This window comes from Ooceraea biroi, chromosome 9 (genome assembly GCF_003672135.1).
Source record: "Ooceraea biroi isolate clonal line C1 chromosome 9, Obir_v5.4, whole genome shotgun sequence".
NCBI lineage: Eukaryota > Metazoa > Arthropoda > Insecta > Hymenoptera > Formicidae > Ooceraea > Ooceraea biroi.
In genome coordinates, this window is record NC_039514.1 from 10541902 (window position 1) to 10569396 (window position 27495).

At 44.7% G+C, this 27495-nt stretch overlaps 1 protein-coding gene across 4 annotated transcripts in view; it reads right to left on the reverse strand.

Annotated features, from left to right (window-relative positions):
- The window catches only part of LOC105284714, a 147251-nt gene that overhangs the window by 77898 nt on the left and 41858 nt on the right, over positions 1–27495 (reverse strand). For 2 of the 4 annotated variants that reach the window (XM_026972397.1, XM_026972396.1), the window contains exon 2: positions 24219–24224. The gene's annotated coding sequence lies outside the window, so the exon portion shown is untranslated. Of the gene's footprint in view, positions 1–9657; positions 9665–11577; positions 11582–24097; positions 24118–24218; positions 24225–27495 lie in introns of those variants that run through there. The other 2 variants (XM_026972398.1, XM_011348445.2) reach the window with 2 other exon arrangements.

Genomic DNA, 27495 nt, shown 5'->3' on the forward strand with positions numbered 1-27495 from the left:
TAAGTTGCAAACTCTAAAAGCAACAAATAGCAGAACCTTCGCGCGTAGAAAAACTCTCTGGAAAATTAATACTAGCGCAACGTGCTTCAGGATTTATATATTGACGTTCGTACAATTGAATCGTATATATGTAGAAGTAATATAAATGCGCATCTAATCCGGCGGCTAATAAAGCATTAAACAAACGCGAATAAAAATTTGTAACAGTGCCCGTAATCCGTTTAAAGGAATACACATACATATATGTAGTATTATTTATCATCTTTAGCGGTTCGTATTATTTACTATCCTCTAGGAAATCGATGCATCTCTCGGAGAATCGTCGGGCAAAGGCGAAAAACTTCTCCGCGTATCGGCGCACGGATGATCTTAGGCGGCTCGCACAACGGAAAACAAAGACGGGAAGAGTCTCCGTGCTCCCCCTCCCCCGCCGCCTCCTCCTCAAAAAAGGGAAACTTTCTCGATTCGTTCCGCTTGCGAATTCTTTAATTTCCAAATTGAATTCTGCCAAGGAAACTTTCCTCTTCCGTTTCCGGCTCGCGTAACTCGATTAATCGACCCGCTCGGTCGGATCTCCGTTTGACGTCCACCGGAAGTCGGGAATCCCTGCGAGAGATCACGGGGGTGACGGAGCATCGTTTCGTCCGCTCATTCTCTCTCACTTCTTCCTCCTCCCTCTCCCATCCCTCAGCATTTCCACCCTATGGAATGGTCTCTTATTAATTTTTACCGATCGCGGTATTTTTCCGCGCGGTTTCGCAAATTTTGTGAGGTTTCGCGCGGCGTATTTGCGCGAATTTTTCCGCGCGGACTCGCCGCATCTGCACGAACTCGGAAGAAATGCGACACGTACGACATTAGGTACGGAGCGTTAATACCAATCGGAATCCTCGCGTAATTGATTCCACGTTTTAAGAGCGATCATCCGCCCCGACCCGCTGCCTCCCCTCGCTGTTCCGACGATCGGTCGGCACTTTGTTTCCGAGACGATCCAGAGTGCGGGCGACCGGGCGACGGGATCGGGGGAGAGAACGAACGTGATTCGATTTGGCGCATTCCGATTTAAACTTTTTCTCGAATTCGCGAATGCGAGTATCTGGTGACAACTCCACGCGGGTAATTTCCGTTTGATTAAGGAACCGAGGGGAAAGAGAAAAAACGTGTTCGACGTGTTCGAGGGTGCGAAGGGAAAGCGTGGAATCCAATATTCCGCGAGGTCGTGGCGATGGCGCGAGAGTGGGAGAGAATTAGAAAATGGCCAGCCGGCCGACCAGCTGGCTGGTCGGTGAAAGGATGCATTATTTATCGGCGCGTTTTTCTTCGCCGATGCGGAATTTATGGAGGGAGACGGGTGTTCCTCCTGTTTGCGCATGAAAGTATATCGCCGAGAATTGTTTTATATTAATAGTCGAGTGGATAATACAGATAAAAATAACTAACTCTCAAATTGCGGACTCCATGACGCTCGGAGATAGTTTCGATAATTCGTCTTCGAGAAATCGAATATACTCTTCCTGCGATATATTTGAAACACCGTTGCAAAATAACTCAAATAAACGAGCACGGCCTGGATACATAAATATCCGAGAATATCTAGAAGTTAAGAAACGATTGATAACTAATATTTGAGTTAACGATTATTATTAAAAAAACGAGAATGAAGGAAACGAGATGAAATAATCGTGCGCGAGATTGTCACTTGATAAGATCCGCGGTGTGATATCGACTCGGTAAATAAAAATTCATCAAACTCGCGCTTCGTTGCTCCGTTCCCAATCAAACTTCCTTCGCCCCGACTTCTTTTTCCGGTGAGTCGATAGAACCAATACACGCTATTTTATTTTATTTTCTCCCTTTCGCGTCACTATATTCGTATTTATACCAATCTTGGAAACTCGCAAGGGGAGCTTTACATTATCAGATCATATACCGGACGTGAAATATTTCTTTAATGCTTCAAGACTTCTATAAAAAGGAAAGAAAGAGAAAAAAGTGAGAGAACAGTTCAAGTGACTCTGCAATTACAAATAATAAAAGCGATAAATGAATAGATTTACTCAATATCTTTAATATCGAAGCTGACTTTGCATCACATTTGTCGTGTAAACATCACAGCTTTACTAGCTTATACGTACAGCAAAACGCAAATGAAAATTTTCATTAAAAATTTCAATAGAAACTAATAAGTCTCTACTTTTGGTTCGCAAATTTTAATTAACTTTTCCAAAATGTCACTGCATTCAATTTTGCAAAATATTCAAAAATCAATGCAATCAGCGCTCTGTTCCGTAAACAACTGCGGATGCGTATGAAGCATTGATTGTTATTCCACTTTGATGTCTCATAATTATTTAACCACTTAGAATAGACAACGCGCGCTGTCACGCAATACTTTTCATCCTTGAAATGGACCGCAGAACGACGATAAATCATTCGAGCGTTTTTCCATGCACGTCATGGAACTCCCCATGCACTATACGGCGTTCAGATACGAGCGTTCCCAGATCGAAAAGTGCCCGTTTGATGAACGTTAAGGCACTCGCGAGACTCCCGATGCGTATTGCAATCCACATGCGAGATTCGCAAAGACGGAGGTAGCCGATTATTCGCGGAATCCAATTTTCCCGCATCGCGGTACGGAGTTAACGTTGTCTTCGTCGGCGGAGGCGCCATTTTTACGGCGCCTTCGCCGTCGCCGCACAATTCGCACGGCTCGCGTCCGAATCGAGTTATCGCTCGTCCATTCGAGAGCCGGCCATTCGTCAGCCGTCGGAATTGCTTCTCGAAATGGAGCGGCCCGGTTATAACGGAGTACAGCGGCTGGCATTTGAAAGTCAAATACTCGCGTGGCGGACAAGGCAGACGCGGGAAGGGAGTGAGTGAGACGAAGGGCGCGCGAGAGTAGACGGTACCCCGAGATCTCTCGGGGGGGATCTCAAGACATTTCGTACCGTTCCTGATATCCTTCGCGCAGAGACCGCAGACTTCATCCGATTAACGCGGGCTCCTATAATGCGGCGCGAAGCATCTTGCCAAATTGGCTACGGCTGGCTTAATTAAATCGGAATCAGCTGGCGGCGGCGGCGGCGGCGGTCGTAATGGACATCGAGGATAACGTCGCGAAGGGCGAGATAACGCGAGGGGTTACGGCACCACGATCCCGCGGAAATACGGTCCGATTTTTCGGGAGGAAGCGCGCCGGAATCCTGCGGTTCTCCTGTACAGAAGGACTCAGAAGACACTCGCGAATTGCTATTACCCTCTCGTGATCACACGAAGCCACCCTTGCAGATGGCAGTTAGCTTCATCTCGATTTGTTCGTTGATGCTTCTTTAAACGGAATGCAGAATGCACTGTCGCGTCTCATCGTCGATCTTTTAAATATTAATCTGATGACGATTTATTCTTTGTTGTGGCTTTTCACTTTTCAAGTAATATGGTGCCAAACTCGCGAAGATTAAATTTCCGACGAAGAAAAATTTAAGATTTTCTGAGAGGCAAGATTTCTCTCATGTGCATGTACGATGTTGCAGTTTAATTGATCTAAATCTCTCAACTTTCAATCGCCTTTGGCTGAAGGGATATTAATACCGTAACTCGGAAACAATAGCCATTCTTCTTACTTAGCGCGGACTTTATCATCTACGCTCGATGGGAAAGCCGATAGTTCCGGCACGCTCTCCGGACGCACGCGCTACGTTTATATTGTTTGCACTACTGTAAAATATACAGCATCGCGTATACTAAACCCGTGAAAATTTATGCGAGTATCTAAGTGCTAACCCTCCACCGTATCGTACATCACGTGCATGATGCAACGATAATTTCGTGTAACGAGCAAAGGAAACTAGTTTCGGTCAATTTGTAAGAAACTGTGGACTCGTGTTCCCAAACTTCTCCGATAAGATAAATCCTCTACACAAACTCCGAAAAAGTTAAAGCAATACGCATAGAACATATCTGCCACTTTGAATATTTTCCTCAATATTTCTGAAAAATAACGGGATTGATACTTAATATTGTGCATTCTAAGTGCCTCATATTTTTCTTCAATTATTTTGAATAAGAAAACTTCTGGAAATAAAACGAAGATGCATCAGAACACTTTAAAAATTTAACAAAAAACGTCTGCAAAATGACAATCCAAAAAGGATAATGTAGAGAAGTAATGGGCACATTAGTTGCCATTCTGCAGGCGCTGTTTTTTTACCTGAACGAGTCGCTTCTCTACAGACGCTCCGCACCGTTGTAATCATAGTTTAGGAATCTACATCTCGGTTTTTAAAAATTTCATATGAGTTTCTACTGTTCTCGATCGAAGAATGACGTAGTAAAGTGACTCAATATCGCGCCAGACGCGATTCTATTTTCATCCAGCACACAGTATCACTAAAAGAGACGGAGTCGATACTGCATCAATTCAATTACTGGTCGTACATGTAAAATTCATTTATTTTCAAACCTTGCCCGGTGTAATTGAATAGAGATGATTCAAATAAATAATGATAGAAAGTTCGAATCGATTCGCGAAGTTGCCGGGGTGGGTCGGGCGGACACGCAGTACGGAGCGGACCAAAATCACGCTCTCTCTGATGTATAGATTAAAGTTAGTTGTCGCGTATGCCACGCGTGACGGGACGAATCGCGTCGGGACGCCGCACGTCGAAATCCACCGCCGTCGCCGCCGCCGTGACGGAGTTCCGCGTAGTTACAGTTTCGATTGCGGGCGTCGCGACGCCCCGCCAACATTCACCCTCCCCCAACCTCTTCTGCCCTTCCGCCCTCCCATCATTCGGCTCATCCGCAGAAACCGCATTCGCGCCCACGATCTTATTAAACGAATGAATTTTATGTATTCGCGAATACACACGAATCCAAATTGTCGTCTCTGCGAAAGGATTTTTTTTTATTTTCTACAGATCCGATCCATCGTGATTCGATGAGAGATCAAAGGGACTCCGCGCGAACGATGATTGCAATTTTTCGAGAGAATGGAAAAGGTTACGATCGATGTTTATCCGCAAGCTTGATTATCTACGAGATGTATATTTGATGCATTATCTGACGAATAGATTATCTAGTACATAAATAATCGACGAGAGATCGCAATCTACGCGAATCATGAATAAAAGTTTTCAAAAGGTCAATGAAAACGCTCATTTCCACTAAAGTTTAATTATTAGGACGATTCGTTTCATATATTATTTGATGCATATGTCATAGTCATACATGAAAACTACATATGCGGTTACAGTGCTCAATGAATTTCAAATCGCATATACATAGGATAATTAGTTATGAATTAAATAGTAATTCAGTGTAAATCGAAATTATGCAATTAATTATGCAATTAATTAATCATAAATGGAGAAATTTGTTTTGTCGACGGGAAAATTCAATTCATAGTATCGTCGCGCTTTTATTTCGCGCGAATTTAATTTACTTTATGAATAAACGTTATTAAACTACGAATTGCATAAAATCTAAATTCTAGACCAATATGTATAAATCCGAATTCGCGCTTAATTTATTGAATTCAATTAATTTTAATCTTCGTGCGACGAATTGTCGCACGAAGATTAAACCGGCAAGATATTTTCGTGGCGTAGAAAAACAGAAGTGACAGTTCCGTGTTTGTGCGCAAAGGCGGGTCCGCTCTCAAAAGTAACGAACGCGGTTCGTAATTCCATGACGAAACCGTCCGCAGCGGTATTTCCTTGCATTATCAAATATGCGTTGAAATAACAGCGGCCGACGGGTCACGCGATCAGCGTCGCCATTAATCAGCGCGTTACTTCCATTCGCGCAATAATCCGCGTGTGAAATCAGCATGCTTCGTATTCATCCAGTTTGTTTAAATAAATTCACCCGGTAACGTCCTTCGCACGTTGGCCAATCAGCGTACACCGGCACTGATTAGAGCGACTTTGTTAATTAATTCCGTATAAAGAAGGGACGCCCGACGATCGCCGATCAAACAACCGCTGCCACCGTCAGCTCTATGTACCAAAAGTCCCGTCCTTTCCACGTCGCGCTACGTTTCTTTTCCGTAATTCCGCTAATTGCGGAATGGAAAATGCGGATTAATTAATTAAGACGGAGATTCCGCGGATCAAGCATCCATTTTGCTGATTATTCACTGACACATTCAATATCTTCGTGTCGACGAGTCGCCGCGGATTTTCGATTTGGTCTCCGAATGTAGTTTTTATTGTTTATTGCTGAAAATTATACGTAAATGTAATTACACGCAAATTCAACCTTTTTTATTTGTGCTTTTCGATTTTTGCTATTGACAGATGTTTTAAAGATAATAATTTCAGAATTGTGCATCGGTTGATTGTATTTTGTGTACAAGAGTATTACGTGAGAGTAACAAAGAATTGAACTGAATTAATTATTAAGAATTCTCCACACCGACGCTGTTCTGCAATAGATTGGAGGAAAGCATATCAAATGCTTGAAAAATGTAAAATAGATATTGTCCTCAAATGGAGTAACGTTGTGGTGTTAAATTTTGCGTGAAGCTAAAAAAACTGCATCAATACATATGAAATGTTGAAATGTTTGCTGACAAGAATTAAATGCGCGAGACAAAATTTCAGATATTTCGATTTTGAAAACTTTATTTATTTTTACGTACAAATAGTATATTATATGTATATGCATATGTATATACATATATGTATAACGAGATATTTTTAGATAAAATAAAATTATTTTACAAAACTATTTCTTTAAAACCTTATTTTACATATTTACAAGATATTACTTTATGAACGTTTATTTAGATATCCTTTAAGATTTTTAAGTTTTCTTAATTCTTCTCAACGATCTCAAAGATCGTTGTTACTTTTGCGAGAAGCTTTAATATCAAAAATCGATAATTGGACATCATATTCGCGTTTCTTCGCTTCTTTAACGAGTTGCAGTTGCATCTGGAGATTTTATTATAAATACACACAGAGGATGTGTACAAAAAACTGGAATTTTCTCATTTTCCGGGAAATTTTGCGTTATATCACTCGTATTTGCGTCGCGGTCTCTCGAGCGCGAAGCTGCCATTACTCGTTAAACGCACACGCTATGTCGCATAAATAATTATTCTATACGCGGACATGTGTCGGAGTATCGTTTTAATACAAATTGGATCGCGTCCAGCTCTCCGCGTTACAGTTGTTTCGTGCATTTGAAACGACGTGACTCACAGACAAAGACCTTGTTCTAAATCGACTCGCGAAAATTCGAAATTGTCGTTGAATCACTCGGCCAGACGTGCGTTGCAGCCTCACAATTTGTTGCTGATACATCTGTTAAGCGACGCGAGAAAAGGAAAGGGTATCGTCGTGGCAAGATACGACGTCCTTCTCGTGATTCCCCAGCTCTGCCAATTTTAACTCGATCGTGCGACTCGATTTCACAGTTACTGCGGCCGCGATTTAAATATGCAGATTGCGCAACGCGGAAAGTTACGTTGATCAGTCAATCAGTTATTCAATCAGCTAATTAGTCAATCGGTCAATCAATCGTGCACACGGTCAAGCAATAGATTAGTAAATCAGTCGAATAGTTAACAGACCATCGATTAGACCATCCGTCGTCAGTGTCGATCAGTGGTCCAGGCGGTGGACAGCTTCCATCGAAGACGATAATTGCCCGAATCGAACTGTCATCCTCGTTTTTTCCCACGTTTTATTTTGGAGAACGATCACTTCATGCAGAATTCGTGTAAAGCAACGACCGTCTGTCGCTGCCAATAAGCACAGCCAACAATAACTGTCACACGACGACAACAGGGGTGGGAGGAAGGGGATGCAGGGGAAGCATCGGTGCTATCGGTTTTCATTTCGAACAACGGTACACCCTTCGCGAATCGCGAGGGGAGTCGCCGCCAAGTTCGTAAAAAAGGAATCATGTTCCTCGTAAAAATGAGTAAATAATCATTTAAACTACTCATGCACAGTGTTGCAAACGCCTGGCTCATAACTTTAAAAGCTTGTCGCGTGTCGAGGTGTCCCTTACATTATCGCGTTTTCGCCCTCGCTTGTATCGTACGTAATTTCAGCGTGTTATTATCCCGTTACGCACGGATCACTTCGCGGATGTCGGAAAAGTGAGGTATTAATACTTCTCGCGTGATGACCTGTCAGGCGATATACACGTATATGTAAAAAACAATGGGATTAATAACGTTAAAAATTTCGACGCCTGTGAAATGGCAATCCGTCCATCATTTAGAGACCGGCGCTTGTGGAATGGCATCAAATTTATTCATTTCTTCTTTACACACACCGGATTGCCATTCCACGGATACAGAAATATTTTCTTAACGATATTGAGCATTTTTTAAAGGGTGTTTTGATAATTGCAAATAGATAGTTTATTTAATCTCACTTCCCTTGACTACTTTCTATTTCCAAAATTCAAACGCCCACTTAAACGAACTGTATGATGATATTTCAGTTATTCAAGTGGCTTTAACAAGAAATGTCTTGAATTTTCAATTAAATTGACTGAGGAATTTAGCATAACTTTGTATATTAAAATTCGTCTGTACAACATTGATGATATAAAAATCATGTATTATTTATCGCTCCATGTATCAGATTTTTACGTGTCACTTTTGCCATAAAAGAATCATCGCGTTATAAAACATCGTATCGTAGAATAATATAAAATATATAACGGCAGAGAGGAAGCACATAAATAGCTAGAGTGTCCGTCACAATATTAAAGACAGAGGAATCCTCCATGTCGCGTTCAAATAAATCGCGAATGACGGATGTGACGAGAATCGAAACAAAACTGCAAAGTATCGATTTTTTCCTTTTCTTTTTTTGGAAAACCGGAAAAATAGATCTAATTTATCGCATTATTCCATATCGAGATAAGCGTAGATATCACTACATCCGGGACATAAACGTTTGCAACTGCCGCAGGTACTCGAACAGAATTTTCTTCTCTTCGCGCTGTCGTGCTACATATGTCACCGCGAGAGAATTATTCAATCTTCACTCGTATTGTTTATAAAAGCTCAGGGTATCAGAAACGTGAGAATATTATAACTATATTATTATAACTATAAAAAGAGAAATCCGTTTTTTATTTCGTAGTTTTATTATAAAAAACAGAAAAAAGAAAAAAAAAGAAAACAAATGCAGAAATGGATTAGGGAATGCGTATATTATTTCTAAGTTTCAGCGCGAGTTGCTTGTTTGCTCAGGAATGATTCGTCGAACAATAGATTGTTATAACAATACGCGCGCGCCATGTCGACCCTTTCGAGAAACTCACGCAAAAGGGCACAGCAGCGCGGATTAATTTGCGCTTCGGTCGCTTCTAAATGAAACCGTTAAACAATTAATTGTTTAATAACGAGAGAAAAAAGCAGAAAAAGAGTCGTGCGCATCGCGTTGCGATTCCATTCCTCGCGGAACAAAGGGCCGCCGCCATCATTGCCGCCGTCATGCCCTTTCGGAGGAACTCGCGGGGTCGTTAGCGGCGCGAACTTGTTATTGCATATTGTCGAACACATTGTCTGCATCGCGATATTGCAGTTTGCATTAACTCGCGAAATCGCGAGCAAGTCGCTCGCGCGGAACCGCACGCGGAATCCCATAATTCCGGCGGTCGCTTTGTCGCAACTTTGTCGCGAGGGTTGTCGCTGCCAGTACTTTGTCGCCGCCCGTTAATTAGCAATCCCGAAATAGCGACGTCGAAAAATCGCGCGCGCACGCCGATAGAATACGAAACAGGCACTCCATATCGCGCTGCAGGGTGCCCCCTTTGTCCTCCCGCTTCTCCCGCCCTCCTGTTCCCAATTATTTCGACCAAGTTGCGTCGCATGCACTTTATCCGCAGTTATCGAACGAATAAACATGCAGTTCGCATTCGTCACGCTCGTGTCTGTGCATCACGTACAACTAGGGACGAGATGGAGCTCGCGAGAGGGAGGAGGGAGGGGTGCATCACAATTCGCGCGCGACCTTAATTTCGATAGCGGTATACACGAACCGTACATCGTTTCGATCTAGATGAACCAGGAATAAATTTTTCCATTCCTCGTTCAGAAGATACTAAGATTGCGTTTCAAGTTTTGTCGATCTTTTACGCCTCGAAATAATGCGTGCGCGCGCGTGTGCGTGCAAAGCCGAAAATCCCACTGTGGTGTCCAATAAAGGCGAGATTGCGCGATCCAAACATGCGGAATATACGCATTGATGTTTAATGCAAAATTCAAATTGCCCCTCCGACCGCCGTTCACCTTCCGCGGAAACATATGACGCAATCTTGGCAGGTATTGTCAGGAAACCGGCGACATCTTTAATGTATGAGAGAGAAAACGGGTAGACGGTAGCTGCGACGTAATTGTCAGTACGGAAAGGGATGAAAGAGAGCGAGAGAGCGAACACGATGATGAACGGGATGAAGGAAAAAAAGATCGAGCAGAGCAAGAAGCGTTGACACGTAAATTTTTATCAGAGGGAATCGTACAGATTTACACGCCGATTGCCTGAAGTCGATTTTCCGTAAAGAATGCGAGAACTAACAAAATTAATTACTAAGAGATAACTGATCGTTATCGCGTAAAGCATATTAAAATTGTATCAATGATGTTACGCGTAAGTTAATAAACGTACATAGTGCGTCCAAAAAATAAAATTAACTAAAAGCAGAAACTTTTAGATTAAAAACCTTGCAACAATAAAAAATAAAGATTTAAGATTATTAACAGTTGACCGCCTGTAACAATGAGCAATCTGATACAGTGTAAAGAAATGAATAAATTTGTTGCCGCTGATTTTCACTTGATAGACGGGTTGCCAATCTATAGGCGTCCATATTATGAGCTCCCATCTTTTAGTTTCCAGAATCCAAATAAATATATGCTGCTTTCAATAAAAATATAAAATAGCAGTCCGATATTAATATTAAATTTCAATATAATCAGACATACCATGTATAACAAATATCTAAAAGAAGAAAATTTATACCGTAAGACATAATTGTACTTGAGATTAGATAGTAATATCTGGAGGTTCGGCGGATAATTTCCGCTACGGGATGCGTCTTCCAGCCTGATTAAAGCGATGAATTTAAGGGTTAAATGTATCTCGTTCTGTTTATTCAACTCGGGGATGGGCTCGAGACGGACGGTATAACGAGGATCCGGAAGAGACGAGAAGACACTCGAAAGTAATGCGAGTCGGGCCGGCCAGATAACCGTTGGCGTAGATCCAAACCATCTTACTCTGTTCGAGGTGCATTAAGACGCCTCGTTAGTCACGCACGGCAAATGCATAAATCAGAAAAATGTCCGGGCGCAATATCCAATTAATTTCTTTCCGTCTTTGCCGCAGGAATGACGATTCCGCGACTGACGATTTACCGCAACGACGACAGAAATATTACGCTACTTCATTGACGACCACGCGCAAACAGACTCGTTGCTCTTGTTACCGTCACTGATACAGTTTCTATTTCCACATTTCGACATTTTCTCCTTATTTATTTATATCTCTTTTCGTTTCTACGGGAATTGTAACATAACAATGCGCTGCACCACCATCGCCAGACAAAATACGACTTGTTACTATCCTGACTTCTCGATAATACCTCGAACGGACCCGATATTGTTCAATGGCTGCAATTTAATTGCAGAAACTAATTGCGATATTAAATTAATCTGTTAAAACGAGAACAGTTAAATGCAGTTAAGAATCGATATTCGAACACAAAATTGTAACTGATAATCGATGAACTGTGGCTAAAACTTGTTGAAACCTTTAATGTGTATGAACCGGAACTTGGTAATCTAGGATAATTGAAAATATTTCATAAATGTTATCTTCGTTGTTCAACATTCAACAGCCCTTCATCGCGCGGCGTCTTTTACATCGCTCATCGCGATGTGACTTCCTCCGACGCAAACAACGTGAGATGAACGTACGAGTAAACAAGCATCATGCACTTCCTTCTTATTTTGTTAATGCAAAAAAATTCGAGTAATCGCGACGTAACAAGCCGCGCGTTGTACACGTACAAGCGCACGCGTTCGCGCGAATGAATGAGAACACCACACGCTAAATTTACGGTAACAGCAGAGGTGGATAGGATTAGAGGACGAATTGGATTTTAAATTAGAAATTCGCTCGCTGTCCCGCTTCATCTTACTTTGCTAACTATCTCGTGGTCGTGCTGGAAAACAGTTACTCTTACGTCGCGTATCCTCCACATCCTTTCGGTCCTTTTCGCCCTTTTCCTCCTCCCTCTCCCTCGCTCGCCCTCTCCCCTCTGACCCGCCTTCAATTCTATTTCCTCTCGTGCCCCACGCTTTGCCATTTATGATGCTTGAATCAGTATTTCTTAAGGTTTTCTTAAGGATACATTGGGTTGAAACTGCTGTGTTTCTTTCACCAATGCAAATGTCTTTTTTTCCTATTAATTTCTTGCAAAATATGGAAGTTAGAGTACAACTGCGCCGGCGATTTTGGCAATAATCGCACGACAGGTTGAATCGCGAATTTAAGTTATTATGAAATTAATTGCCATGAAATACAGAGATGTTGCTCCATACATTACGTTTATTTTTCCATTTAAATTTTTTATTTATTCTGGTCATGTTGAATATGCAATGTGACATGATGATTCACACATAACGAATCGATGCTGCGATTTTATAAAATATTATGCAAAACACGATGTCAAAAACGCGACGTTCTGCTTTCCAATTCTCGCGATTTGTTTACGTCAAACGATCCTTTCAAGATCGCGCATTAATTATGCATCCGATCTATTAACTTTTATCAAACTTTCAGCGAAACGAGCTGCGCGCCAGCGCACCATGAATATTTATAAATAATTTGGCATGCATAGCATAAACAGATGTTAATTAGCAATATGCGATCGGACGGGCAACGCTACCGTTTCCAAGCGTTCATTACACATGGAAAAGAAACGTGCGTCAGATGGGATTTTCCATCGACGAGCGATGTGATCTGCGAATATGTTTTTTAACGTTATTCACAGTGACGCTTTTATTATCATTTTCCTCGCGTTCGCGATTAAACGGCAGATTACTTCCGTAAAGGGAATTCCAATATTGAATACGCCGTTTTAGGTTCGCCGTCGTTTTTGTGTTCATCCCTCCGGCCATGCGTTTACGATTTTAATAAATCGCTGTTACCGCTCAATTAAACAGGAAGAAACATGAACTGCTCGATTAACGATTACCGTAACAAATCGGATAACTCGCGAGCATCGACAAGAATCAAAGGGGACGCCACGAACAGAAATTAAGGAAAAACAAAACGGAGGGGAAAGCAAACCTAGAGAGCTTTCCTGGTGCGGAATGTGGGCGCATTTTCCGGGCGAACAATCGCGCGCCTCGTCGTCGACGACAACGAAGACGACGACGCGCGTCGCGTTACGCCGACGCCAAAATTAGCACGCGTCTCGATGAGTCAGTTCATCGTGTGGCACACGCGTCGCATTCCGACTTTACATAGAGCCGCACCCCACAAATAAGCCACAACCACTTGATCCGATCGTCAGCGATCGCCGTAATGCCGCGTTCTTTTGGCCCGTTGACGAGGCCGGTGTTTCACGTATGAGGTCCTCAAATCTGATAAACGACTTCCCTCCGATCCCCCCAAGAAACTGCTGTGGCATTCCTTCTAAGAACAATTGGTATACGCGATTAATTGGTACAATTAGTATTTGGTTATTTTTTTTATCGAACATTCTGTTTGACAAAATGGATGTCTGATTCTCAAAGTGGTGAGGTATCCCTCTTTCATTTTTTATGTAATTTATTAATTTTTTTATTAGGTTTTCTTAAATTAGATTTTTTGTCAGACGCGTCTCTTGATGTGTAAAGTAGTAGAAAATTATGTTTATGATGATTTGTTACGTATCGCATATTACATATCGCATTACGTATTATCATGCTACATGATGAGAATAGTAATCGGTGTTTTCGCTAAATAGAACTCCGCCTCCGCAATTGGCGGCAAAGTATTCGTTTATTAGAAGGTGATGCGGACGCGCTGTATGAATGGGATTTGCGCAATTTCGGCTAGATACATGTTTGAAATTGCCGGCAAGATTGAATTACGAACTCGAGTCTCTTTCGACGTTTAATTCTATTTACCATGGCCGTGGGGAGATGTATGTATAAACGTAACGCACGAGCGTACGCGCGCGACCGCGCACGAACTGAAACACTGTGAATAAAAATAAAAGCGTCTGATCTGTAGCCAGGTCTTAGAATCTGAACCGGATCGACTGAATGATGCCCGTGAACTGTAAAAATAGAAAAGCTCTAAAAGGCAGAATGTTAGGACCGACAGAAAATGACGATACAATAAAAACTTGAAAAAGCGCGCGGGCTATCTGGGTCGCACTCGGGCTGGCATGCGAATTTTCCAGTTACAAGAAGGCAAAGTCCGGCAATATCGGATTTTACTGCTGCTATCCCCGGGTTTACTTTTACTCCCGATTGAGAAATCCGCGATAACTGCGTGAGAAACTCTAAAAAGTGACCGTGGGCTGCGCCCGCTATTGCCACTCGATATAATGTAATACCATTATTCTATATTGAATTACTCCACTTACATCGTAAACTATTACATCGCGAAAATGTATGGCCGCCCGTATTCTGCTACTCGCTAAGCGAAAATCGATCCTCAATTTGTCACGGAATTTTCGATTTATTCAAGTTAAAAGCCACGTCGATTACACGAAGAGACCTACACTAGGCGGGAGGATCTTAAATATTTCAAGTGACGGATTTATTTATTTATTTAAACACATCCACGAAATTGTGTCGTGTCGACGGCGCATCTGCTCAGCGCTCCCTAAAAATTAAAAGGGTACTCGCGCTGCAACAGCTCGCAATCCACTATGCGGCTCTCTTGCAATCCGCGTAATAAATAAAGCTTATAGGTAACGGGCTTGCACACGAGCTAACAGTCCCACTTGTCTTACTTATTACTACGCGGAACGGGTTAATTGATCGATTGGCCACGGTACAACTCTGCGGTGCGACGTCGAGTCGCTTTTACTCTATGGCAGGTGAAAATCTATTAGAAATTTAGTAGGAATGTCTGTTTCTCTCGATCTCTCCCTCTCTTTCTCTCTCTTTCTCGCTCGCTCGCTCGCTCGCTATCTTTGCAGCGATAAAAATTGCCCCAATGAAGATCGACTTTATTTGAAATAAACGATTACTGTATCTGGCATGCGATTCTTCTTAATCTCGTAATCTCCCCATATCAACCACGCTTCTCCATTGCTCAAAACCGAAAATCCCGAGAAAGCTGACACGTGTAGTTTTGAAGAGGCGTTATGTCAGACTGAAGCGTGAGAGATGAAGATCAGTTTTAACTAAGCACGCTGATTCGAGTCTTTTTACACAGGTAAGAGAAAAATATCGGAGAAACTTTCTTACATATGGAAAGAGCGGCGGCTGAGACTGAGAAGCGGTGATTATCTTGATTAATAAAAACTACCCCGGAGACTGTAATTTCGTTTTCAACTTTGCTCGACAAACACACGGGCAACATCTCGCAGGCACTCTGATAATGTCTAGACGCATAGGGCTTTTCAATATAACGCATTTTCGCCCGCGGCAAAATTATTATTCCGCGAAATCATTTGATTTTAATGCAGCAGAAATTTTGCGCGAGCGTACACCTATACCTCCATTGATAATAGTAGATAATAATAGATATCGGAAATACCTCTCATAATTTTAAAAAAAGGAAAAAAGAGAAGAAAAAATAAAATAAACGAGCAAATATTTCCGACCATAATAAAATACAGGGAAATTCGAAATTATGGCGCGTGTCTGTAATTCATGTACGTGCATTTTATGAATGTTCACCGGCGCGTAAATTTCAACGTTTTATTTATTACCGTTCGTGGGACTGAGGCGGGTATCAGAAGCGCGTCGTATCGAATGCCTGTAAGTGCATTCCGTTGTCTCCTCACTTCCGGCCGTTCGCGTAACTGTGCTCCGTAATATTTCACTTAACTTTCGAGGCCCGTAATCCCCCGAAATTCAGTCGTCTCGACCGTAATATCCCGGCGAATATGACAAGTTGAATCTCGCGAATTATGCAGACGCTTCACGCTTATCCGATGGAGAAACTCCGCGTTCTCCAAATCTACAAATAGTCCAAGCTCGTTGTGTTAAAGAAAAAGTGGTGCTGCGATACCTGAATCGAGAGCCTAAAACTGATCTTCGACGTCTAAAACTTAAAAGTCACGGAGATGGACTACCCGAAGAAGCGCACGTACGTCGTTCGCGGGGGTGTACCAGAGAAACGAGCAGCGAGAGGATTTCCGCGTAGACGTCTCGGTTTGAAAAGATAACGAATCGCGGGGTGGATAACGTAATTCTTTCAGCCTTGCCAATTTACATTTACACGGCACTTGCGCCTCTGCGTGACAACGCGCCTCTGTGACAACTCACCCCGGCAGCCCCTTTGCACACAGGTACACGAGTGTGCGAATGCAATTAGCCACGTTACCTTTATTAGCCGCGCTGTGCTTATTACGAAGATCCACGTGTATGCGATCGCGTATACCTGAGAAGCATGTATAACGTACGCGGTGTGTAACCAAGAATTATTGGATTTCTACTCGTTACTCGTTGCGCCGACGCTTTCGTCTGGCCCGAGCGAAGCGATTAGGAACTTTGGGCTCTCGATTCAAAGCCGACGAGATTCTGAACCCTTCTCGGAGAGGGAAAAAAATGCCACCGGTTGCGAACAACGTACACTCATGCTTAAAAATTCAAGAGAAGCTTAAATTGCAATATGGAAAATAGTGTAACATGTATCTTGCATTAGTTCAAAAATATCTTACGATAATCGACACGACTTCCGTGTAACGCATGAAAAATTCAGATACTCCTGTGAATCAATAATAAAACGCCATCAGGCTAAATTAAGTGAGATAAAAACACGGATACACATCGATGTACCGCTGCATCTTGAATGCTTGACGAAGCTGCTGAGAGTTTTGCCAATAATCCTCTGGCGGCCGCGACGCATAAATAAACACGGAACCGCGAGCAATTTTAGTCACCCCGTAGCGAGGATATGCCCCGGAGATGTTCATCTTGGCGAGAGAATAGACGAGAGAATAGACTAAATGCCCGGTCCTCTTCGTTTACCGAAACGGGGAGAGAAAAGGAGATTAAGAGAAAGAGAAACATAGAGAGAAATCGTCTTTAGAAACGCGCGGAGGATGCACGCGGAGGGGACGCGGTGTATCCAACATTGAATTTAACTTGCACGTATTCCGCGGGAAATTCGATTTTTCGCCGCGAGTATTACAAATGGCACAACCCTTCATCCCCGTCTCGCCCTTAATTCGCGACGCGGTAACCGCGCCATTGCCAGCCGCATAAAGGCCATGCTACCTTCAACCACGACAAAGGAGCCCGATCTATTGTTAATCTTGCGAGATGCAAGCTGAGATTTTTGGCCATATCCCTCCACATTCCGTCCCTCTCTCTTTCTCTCTCTCTCTCTCTCTTTCTCTCATATTCTTTCTTTATCTCTCTTGTCACTTTCGTCGCAAAGTCATTGATTTACGCGCGTAATTCGAGAGGCGTGAAGCGGAAATGGAGATGACATCAATTCGAAAATCTCGAATCGCAAATAAAAATGTTTAAGATAGGGAGATAGGGCTTTATCAAGCGAAGGATCCCGGACGTGGCGGAAGGGAGGACAGAAGGGCGGAGATCTCCGCAGGGAATCCTGGGAAAAGCCACGGACATCCTCCTACCGTAGAGAAACTTACGTTCCTACGAGTTTCCTTTCGCAAACTTTTACCTTGACCCGCGAAAACGAACGAACGAACGAACGAACGAGCGAGCGAAGCTGGTGAGAACGCGCGCAACTGGTTGGGCCGGTGAGTTTCTGCGACGCTTTTAAACGTCGGCTGAACTTTTGCCGAAGCGAGCTTACGGGCATCGCGACGTCGAGGGACGCCGCAATTCCGCACGACTCTTCACAGGGACATGGAGGAAGAGAGCAAGAGAGAGAAAGAGACAGAGGAAGGAACAGGAAGGAGAGAAAGAGACGAGGAATTAAGGGAGATCGATGGGAACTCCAAAATCGGTCCTTCGGTCGCAGCATGCGCGCGCGAAGCGTTTAGTTATACGCTCGAGGAATCGAGGAAAATCCGGACGGCGGTGCTCGCAGTTTTCCGGCACTTTACCAGGCATGGATTTTTCACGAGGGCGTTTACATCCCTCGTGTGAGCACGGCAATGTGAAATTATTGGACCATTCGTGTCGCGCGATCGTATCATGATACGTGTTACGAGCTACTTGTCATTGTCACGAGCCTGTAACATCCGTTTTTAATGCGAAGCATCGATGTAGAGGAGATGGTGCTACCCGTGAAGCATCCCGATGTCCGCTCCAATTGGTCCCAAAGCGGGTTGGCGGAATAAAAATTTGGAGAGACCCAAGATGGGCGCACCCCGTCATATCCCGGCGCACTAAATCCGTAGTAATGAAAAATATAGTCATGTCCCAGTTCCTGCGTATAGCTGGGAGCTCGCGGCATTGCGCGCGTCCCACATTTTAAAATTACGTCCGCGGCACACGCTGCCATACACGCGCACACGCCTGTGTCCGCACGCGTGTAGATATACGTGTGCGATACCTCTATGAATACCTTTTCACGTGTAAATTACGTTTCCCCTTGCGCCGTATGCGCGGGCGAGAGAAAAAGGAGACAGAAAGAAAGAAAAACCACGCGACGCTCTTATTTCAGCGCGACGCTGCCGCATCGCGAATGGAACGCGCGTACGCTTCGAGCGGATTCGCACAAAGCGGCTTCGCGGATGATGAAAGGCGCATCGAACCGGCTCGAAGAACGCTAATTAAACGGATCACGATCAAGCGGTTAAATAATCGCGGCCGGTTCTCCAAACGCGATAAAGCAAAGGAACGGTTCGCGATTGGAATTAGCGTAACTCTATCGATCACGCCTTTTTCCCGATTTGCATATTCGCGGCATCGGGGTTACCGCTAAATATAACCGCGCGGTACCGTTGATTCCATTAGGTATCCGCGAGATATTCGCGGGATATTCGATCCACGATACCCCCATGAATTAGTAACGACCGGCACCGGGACTCAACCTGCTCCCGGTTACGCGGCGGCTGACTTAGCAATGCACCAGTTCGACAAATGATTCAGCACGCCAGAACGCCCAATCGGTTTTCGGATCAGTTGTTGTTTTCAGCTCGATTTCGGTCCGAATCCGCGAACCTCGGACGGTGAATCTCAGCTGGAGAACTCTGCGGATTAATTTACCGCGCGTGGAAGATTAATAAACTGAATAAACGCCGCCGCCGGCGTCGTCGAGTGTCAGAGATAAAAACGGAATGAAAATCGACGAATTTCCGAGTTTTCAGGCTTATTGCCGCGACTCTACTAAATTACAACGTCGAGAGCGGGGGAAAGATGAAAATGAGAAAGGAGAATACACGCGCGATGTGCATTGATATAAATGAGAGTTTTTTCTCGTGGTGACTGCGACTCGCGTTCCGGCGGGGTAAACTTGTAAAACGCGAGCCGCGCGCGAACTTTCTTTCGGTTCCTCTTCATTAATAAATGGCCGCATAATTTAAATGTGTCTTATATACAAGATGTAACCGGAAAGTCGGGCGAAAGTTTGCGGCACACGTTTCTCCCGCGCCCTCCTCTCTATCTCTCTTTTTCTCTCTCTTTCTCTCTCGGGGATGAAAACTGTTCCCGCAAACGTGGACCGCGAACGGAAAGACTCACCCGGTGCCTGCAAAAGCTCCCTTCCGGTGAAGCTATTACCGTTACAACGTCGAGCACACTTCGCCATTCGCCCTAATTAATTCATCCTCCTGCCTTCCACATTAACACCTCGATTAAGCGAAGGACCCGAACGAACATCGACGTGCGCCAATATGTCTGGTAAATGGTGAATTCAAAAGCAAAGGGAGGGACGGAAGCAGGAGAAAAAGAGGAGGCCCGAAAAGCCCTTTCACAAATGTCACCACAAATTTACAGCTTCTAATAACGTTAACAGAGCGATCCGATATCAACGCCAATCAATGGAACGCTCCGATCCATTCCCCCTTTCGCTCCCTCCTTTTCCCATTGATCGCGAATCCGCGAGCGATTTGAGAGCTATCAAGATCGAAGCAAAAACCGCCGGCGTTTCGGCGATTTCGGCTTGATGTATCGCAAGTCGCAACCGTCTGCACAGCGGTCAGTTACATCCCCCTTTCCTCGCCCACTGCCTCTCACTCTCCTTTCTCTCTCTCACGCATACTCTGCAAAGGAACAAGTTGTCCCTCGGGGTCCGGGAAGGCCTGCCTCCCCGTCGCTCCCCTCTCCCCAGCTTCACGAACGTCGAAAGCCCGTAGGGGGTTGCGGACGCCATTCAGCCGTAACAAAAGGCAATCACCATAGGAGTGGCGGCACTGGAACTAGCAGTGGTCATAAGTTATCGAAATCACGTCGATATTTCGCGCGGGGGAGAATTCCAGGCGAAACGAACCCCCTCCCTCTCCCTAGACGGCGCGCTGAAAAGTGAACAACTGCGGGCGGTGCGCGCGTTGTAATTTGAGAGCAGATTGTAATGTTATGTACAGAGGAGGCGGCTAAAACGCGATGCAATTCCGATTTAAGCCCATAATAAGGACTTTGTTATGCGATATAATTGATGAGAACGATTGAATTTAAGTAATTAGCCATGCCGCTGGGTAACGATGATTATGGTGCGTTATGGCAGCTAAACGTTTACAAACAATGGATGGACTTTAATTCAGGCTGCAGCGACCGAAATTATCAATCGGATAAGCGCGATGTGTAGCTCGTCAATCGACTCAATTAAAATTATTTCAGCGAGGGATCAATCTTCCAATGATTTCTTCTTGGTGCAGCAACGTGTATCGTTTTTCGTCGCTATTTGCTACAAGTGATTTTGGAAACTCACGACTCTCCCTTGACTCTGTGTATGCTGTTTATCGAACTTTCGCAAAAGGGGATGTTCGTCCGCGGACACACCCCGTTGATCCGTTCCCGCTCAAAACAGAAATCGCAGTATTTTTGGGTGCATGCGCACAATTGTTTATCAAGTATCGCGGCAACTATCAATTGAGAGGTTCTCTCTTTGTGCATGTGTCCCTCCCTTCCTCCCACTCCCTCTCTCTCTCTCTCGACATAATCCCTATAATTCCAGGCAAAACGATACAGATTGTTTGAATTTTTACGCTGATCCGTCACACTCGTCCTCCGACCTCCCAATGTTGTAGAGAATTCCACAACGAAAAATATTCAAAATGTATTAACTACATATCCGCGCCGCATGCGGACGCGTGCACGCCCACCGAACGCGGGAACGCCCGTCGATGAAATTATTGAAAAAAAAAAGAGAGAGGAGAAATACCCCGATCGAATGAACAATTTTTTATAGGTAAAAGAAGGAGGGGGCACGTGCAGTGATGCGTTCGAACATCGACGATTTTTTACGCGCGTTTGTTCGCGTTCGATTGAATGCTCGACTGTGTCAAGTGTCGTCGACGCGCCGCTCGAAAGTGCGCCGACCTACTCGAGGAGCTTCCATGTTCCAAATGTTGTTGCAGGGCACAATGGACAGATTGTAAAAGATCTGCTCTTTTTTTGTGTGTGTTTTAGTGATTCGCGTGACATCAATTGAATCGGCCTCGCTCGCTCGGATCACTAACGAACGCGGAAGATTCCCCTTTTTTTGGAGCACCTTGTACTGGCAGCCCCGTAATCTGAGACTGCCCGGTTAAAAATTTCACCCATCCGCGAACTTCCGGCACTTCCTTTCCGCACGAAATCGCCGCACGAAGACGGCGGCGTGCCGTCATTATCCGAACGCGAAACATCGCAACGTGCCGAGGAGAAGCAGCAGCGGGAGAGGGTACAATGCTTCCCCCGCGCACTGCATCGATCGGAGTTAATATCGGAGGGGGGATCAGGTTGAATGTAGGAAGGAGCAGCAAGGGAAGAAGACGGGGGAGGGGGGGTAAGGTAGCTTACAAATTGCACTCTCAATTTTCGTGAGGAAGCGCCGGCTGACCAGCGTTGCGAGCTGCAAAGCAGGCTTTATCGAGTGTAAGCGGAAACGAAGGAGGGTGAGCGAGGAGGATAAGACGAAGACGGAACAGAGGGATGGAAGGGTGCAGGGGTCGGCAGGTCGAGGAGTGGACCATTAAATCGCTGCGCCGGCAATTACATCGATCTACCTCGTGCCTGATGATGTTGATTTAAGCTGGAGAAGCAGGCGCGCGCGCGCGCGCGCACGCGCCATCCCCTCGCATCCTATTTCGAACACGGGCGAATGAGTCCCGAGACATCTCGCGAGGGAAAGAAAATTCCGCGGGTGCTCGGAGGTACGAAAGAAAAGCAGAAAAGAGGCCACACGTTTTGAATTCGAGCGACGGTCTCTTGACTCGGCGGAAGCTTCGAGAGTTCCTCGGAGAGCTTCATTCGCGTGGATCTTTCATCAAACGAGTAAGTTGGGAAAGATACATAATTTGTGACAGAATGTCGCGCAGAGAAATCGCGACGAAACGACACGCGAGCATACGTTTGCGTCTCATTATGGCTCCTCGTTCGATTACGCGGAAAAATTCGCTGAGCATTAAGTGGTTCCACCCCTTTCGCGATTACGACGCCTCTCGTCGTGGTTGCCGAGCGATTTTTCATCGCGTTCGCATAATTAAACTTTCAATGCGACGTGCCGGTGATCGCGTTTTTGCGACGGGCACTTCGCGCCCGACAAAAAGATCGTTAGCAGATTCCGGAAGTGGTATATATCGATAGTTTATCGATTCTAATTTACCGGAAAGTCGTTATCCGGACAAAACCCGATCGTCTCGGATCTGTTCAGTGGTCATGAAGAAACTCGGCAATTTGCACTGTTTAGAAATATAGAAAATTCGAAGCTACGTTTGAAACGCGAAATTCCGATAATAAAGAGAAATTCGTCAAGAGAGTTTCAAAGATACCGAAGCGCGCTAGATAAATAGATATTTATTAGGATAAAATACGGCTTGGCGCGCGCTGTGTAAAAATGACGAACGGTGCAAAAATAGCGATCCTACTCTGAGACGAAGTGCAAAATAAGATTCGAGGCGCGGCCTCTTAATGACGCATCGTGCGCGAAACTTCGCGCCATCGCGGAAACTGAAGCATTCCGTCGTATAATTAAACAAGTTAATTACAGCGAAGTACGTAATAAGCGCCGACTTTAAATTAACTCACGACAGCCTATACTCGGCGTTCCGTAAATCGAACCGAAGTCACGCTCAAAGCGCGCCGTTTTGTAGCGTTCCGCATTGTACCGAAGAACACTGATCGCGCCTCTCCGCGATTACGTCTTTCTGGTAGCGTTACATGATAATGATGAATAATGAAGCTGCAATATAAAGAAGGAAACACCAATGATCAAACGAAACCGAAGATCAAGCAATCTCAAAAGCAAACACGCGTGTAATCCGTTAATTATAGCTAAACATGATTATTTAGTGTACACACCTCGTAGATGACGTCAGAATATTAAATATCGCATTAATTTCCATTAATAGAATATTAATATATTCTCCATAATCTCACGACTTAATATTAATCAGATTAACAAAACTCTACTTCCGCATTCCGAGTGGTAGCAGCAAGATGAAAAAGACCAGAAACGAAAATAGAAAAGCGCGTTTGCACGCGCGTGTGAGATCCACGCCGCGCGATATTCGGAGCGTCGAGAATAGAACGCGCGGAATAACGCCGGCCAGAGAACGCGCGTTGGCGACGAAAGATCGTGCATTAATTAAAGTTCTCTGCTAAATACACGGAAAATAAAAAGTAAAAGTCCGCCGCGAAGGGAGAGGACGTGCAGGGGTCGAAATTACTGCAGGAGGAGTGATTAAAGGGTGGCGGATCCGAGAGATAAATAAAATTGCTCGCGGACCATCGCGCGTCGCGCACGCACTTTGACGCACGCACATTAAGGACTCGTAAAAGAGCGTCCATTAAACACGCGATATTAAACACGTTCTTGGCACTTACACACGCCCCTCGCTCGTGCTCCGAGCTTCGAATTTCGGGGCTAATTTTAATCTTGGAGTCACTCCTCGAGACGGGAGCCGCTTCGATTAATTGCGTCGTCGCCAGCACATCGCTCACTTACCGTTGTCTGAAACACAAGGTACAAAGTTGTGCGTTAAACACATGATAAAATGCATATTAATGTGTAGTTAAGCTAGCATAAAAGCGCCTGTTCGCTTTTAATGCATTTTAAAAGCGATGCTTTTCATGAGAATACTCGTGGCAAATTAAATCTAAGTTTCTTCATTCACCACTCGATAACTATTTCAGGAAGAATTCAGTTTCGCGTTTGCCGTAGAGTATTTGCAACTGACAGCCAATGATGCTGACAAGAGAGAGAAAGAGAGAGAGAGAAAAGAGTGAGAGAGAATTCGACAACCTATAAATTCAAAACATTTGGAATACCGCACAAATGTAACCGAATCCGAAAACATAACTTTTCCATCGCTGCTGAAAAACGATTCTACGAAATAGAGCTACGCGCTACAACGATAAAACTGTTTTTTTTATTAGCTTCGAAATTGCGAGGGATATTAAAAGGGAAGATTAAATAGAGCTTCCCCCTCCTTCTCTCTCCCTCTCTCGATCGCTATTCGCGAATTCGAACGAAAACGGGATCGTATCGGGCGAGTCAGGCGATCGATCTCTTGCAACAGCGCGGGATCCGTCTCCAGGTTGAACAAGCGGGGACTCTCCGTGTCCTGATGTTCGAAGAAAAGAAATTTGGACATCGAGTGACGTTGTCGCTGTGCGCGGGACAATTCGCGCCCTAACTCGAATGCCGATTAAGCGCGCGCGAGCGTGCACTTCGCGTTATTAAAAAAGATAAACGCGTCGGGCGCGTCGGACCTTTACATCACGTGAGTGCACTTTCATCGCGATGCACTTGGCATATCGATGCCTTCGGGGAGTAAGTTTTTACGCGGCTTTACAGCGCATTTTTAGTGTAGGATCGGGCAGGGGAGCAGGAGAAGACTGACGGGCAAGGGGGCGAGTAGAGAGGAAGGGCGGGAGGATCAAGGGTTGTCTTGCGTTACATGCCTATAAGTCGGCGGTATATGGCGTCGGATAAAATAAAGTAGGGTGCACTTTAGCCGATGAAGACGAAACCGCGCGTAGCTTGCGGCCAATGTAACGCATTGCGCTGCGCGCATCCACGCTGATCTTCTCCTCTCTTTCATTTTCTATCTCTCTCTCTCTCTCTCTTCTTCCTTTGCCCTCTCATCCTCTTGACATGTTTCTCCGTTACGTGACATTTTTATTATTATATCCAGCATCGGTCGACTTTATTTTCCCTGCATTATCGCAAGTATGTGTATATTCGAAACACGGGAATTAAGGTCGAGTCAGTCAATTTTGTCCCGGCTTCGCGCGCACGAGCTCGCGCGGGTAGCCTTGTGTGGCTGTGTAAACGCGCGTGATATTTTCGACAGAGAGCTATAAAGCGAGCGGTAATTCCACGCGGAATTGCAAAGTGTGAACACAAGAGGGAGAAAGAGAGGGGAGGGAAAGAGAGAGAGAGGGAGAACAGAAAGAGAGAGATATATTCACGATTTTGATAAAAAGGTTACGCGGTCGTTTTAATCGAACCGCGAGATTGGAATCGTGGGTGCAACGAGCTATCGAGTTTCCCCGCGAAATATTAAATGCAATGCGTGTGCAATCGCATCGGGCGATTCGTGTTACAGTTGCGTTTATTTCTACGACAATTCGCGGCCGGATCTCAGACCGTGAACACTCCCGGTTAGTGCTCGTTAAATATAGAGACGCAAAAACAAATAGCGAAAGATTTAGAGAGGAGTCTGCTAAAGCAGTGCAAAATGCTTTGGCGGAATTGTTTCACGGCTCGTTACCCTCCGAAAAATTTTATCATAGAGTCAAAAGTCGCGTCGCGAATCATTCCAGAAATCCCTTGCGGCGGATATAATGTTCCCCGGCGTTCGCCAGCTGTCCATCTAATGCCATCGATCGCGGTAACCAATCTCTCTTATAATTTCAGACGCGTGCATTAATTAACGACCCGTGGCAAGAAGAAAAGCGGGACAAGGGAAACGATACGGGCGGGCGCATGATAAATATTACCGGGAATTCAATTCACCGCGAGCTGACACGCGGCAATCTGCCCGCTTTTCCCGTCGTTGATGATAAAACGGATTTCTTCAATTTCGCCTATTTGCAATGCAGACACGGGCGTCTTAGATCGCGTTCGGATAAGACGCATGCAAAAAGCAGTATCTATTCGCGTCAGAATCTGGCTCTCGCCAGACCGCCGGGCAAGGGAACGGGGGTGAGAAGGAAGCACACAAGCCCTCAGCAATCCTTCCACCCCACGTTCGGCCGGTGGGAGAGATGGTTCTTCTTCACGCGCGTTTACAAGGCGGATCGTATGCAAATCTCTAGCGGCTTAATTACGCGACACGCCTACTATATGAGGTCCCGGATCGCACGTAACGCGAACCGGAAGCCAATATATCTGGCCGACGATAAGAAGGAACCTCCTCCCGTTCGTAGATCACTCGCTCGCGGATCCTCTCGAATTTAATCGTCCGACGAAAACTCCAAGGGATGGAAGGGAGTAAGCGGGAAAAAATACGAATTCGAGAGATTAAAGACTGAGACGACGAGGGGAAAAAATCAAGTAAAAATAGATTTTTGGGTAAAAATAGAATTTCAGGTATTAGGAAAATTATGAAACTCAAAAGTGAAATCTCGAAAGTGGATCGCATGAGCATTGATTTCGTGGAAAGTATCAAGTTCCTGTTGTAGTTGCTTCCTTTTTTTGCGATGGTCAGATGGATAAACCGCGGTCATCGGTCATGCGTAGCGTTGTCTACGGGCCGCCCGGTACGTTACGCTGTCACGTAATGAACGCTCCCCGAAGCATCACATGCGAATCTTACATTTATCTTCCTCCATCCGACCGACTAATCCCCGGCGAATGGCTCGCTCGTTCAAAGAGAATAGCGTTTAGATTTCCACGGCGCAACAATATTTGCATTTTCATGACGTAACACCGAAACGCAGGGTGATAGGCAGATCCGACGCTTAAAGGAATAACAAATCATGCTCGGATATCCGTTTCTAATCCCCCTGCTCGCAAGCGGCAAACTGTCGGAAAACGCAGGAGCGATGTGGGATACCGCGCACTTTTCGCTGATACAAAAATCGCATTCTCAATAAAGATGTACCATAAACATCGCGACAAATGATTCAACGATTCGTCGTTTTACAGATGAACATCGATTTAAAATTCTGTAAGAGCGAGAAAGCTCGCAAGCTCGCAAGCTCGACGGCGGTTCCGTGCGTAAGCGATAAAGTTTTAATCCGGAAATAACGGAATTTTCGGCGAAAGAAGGAGT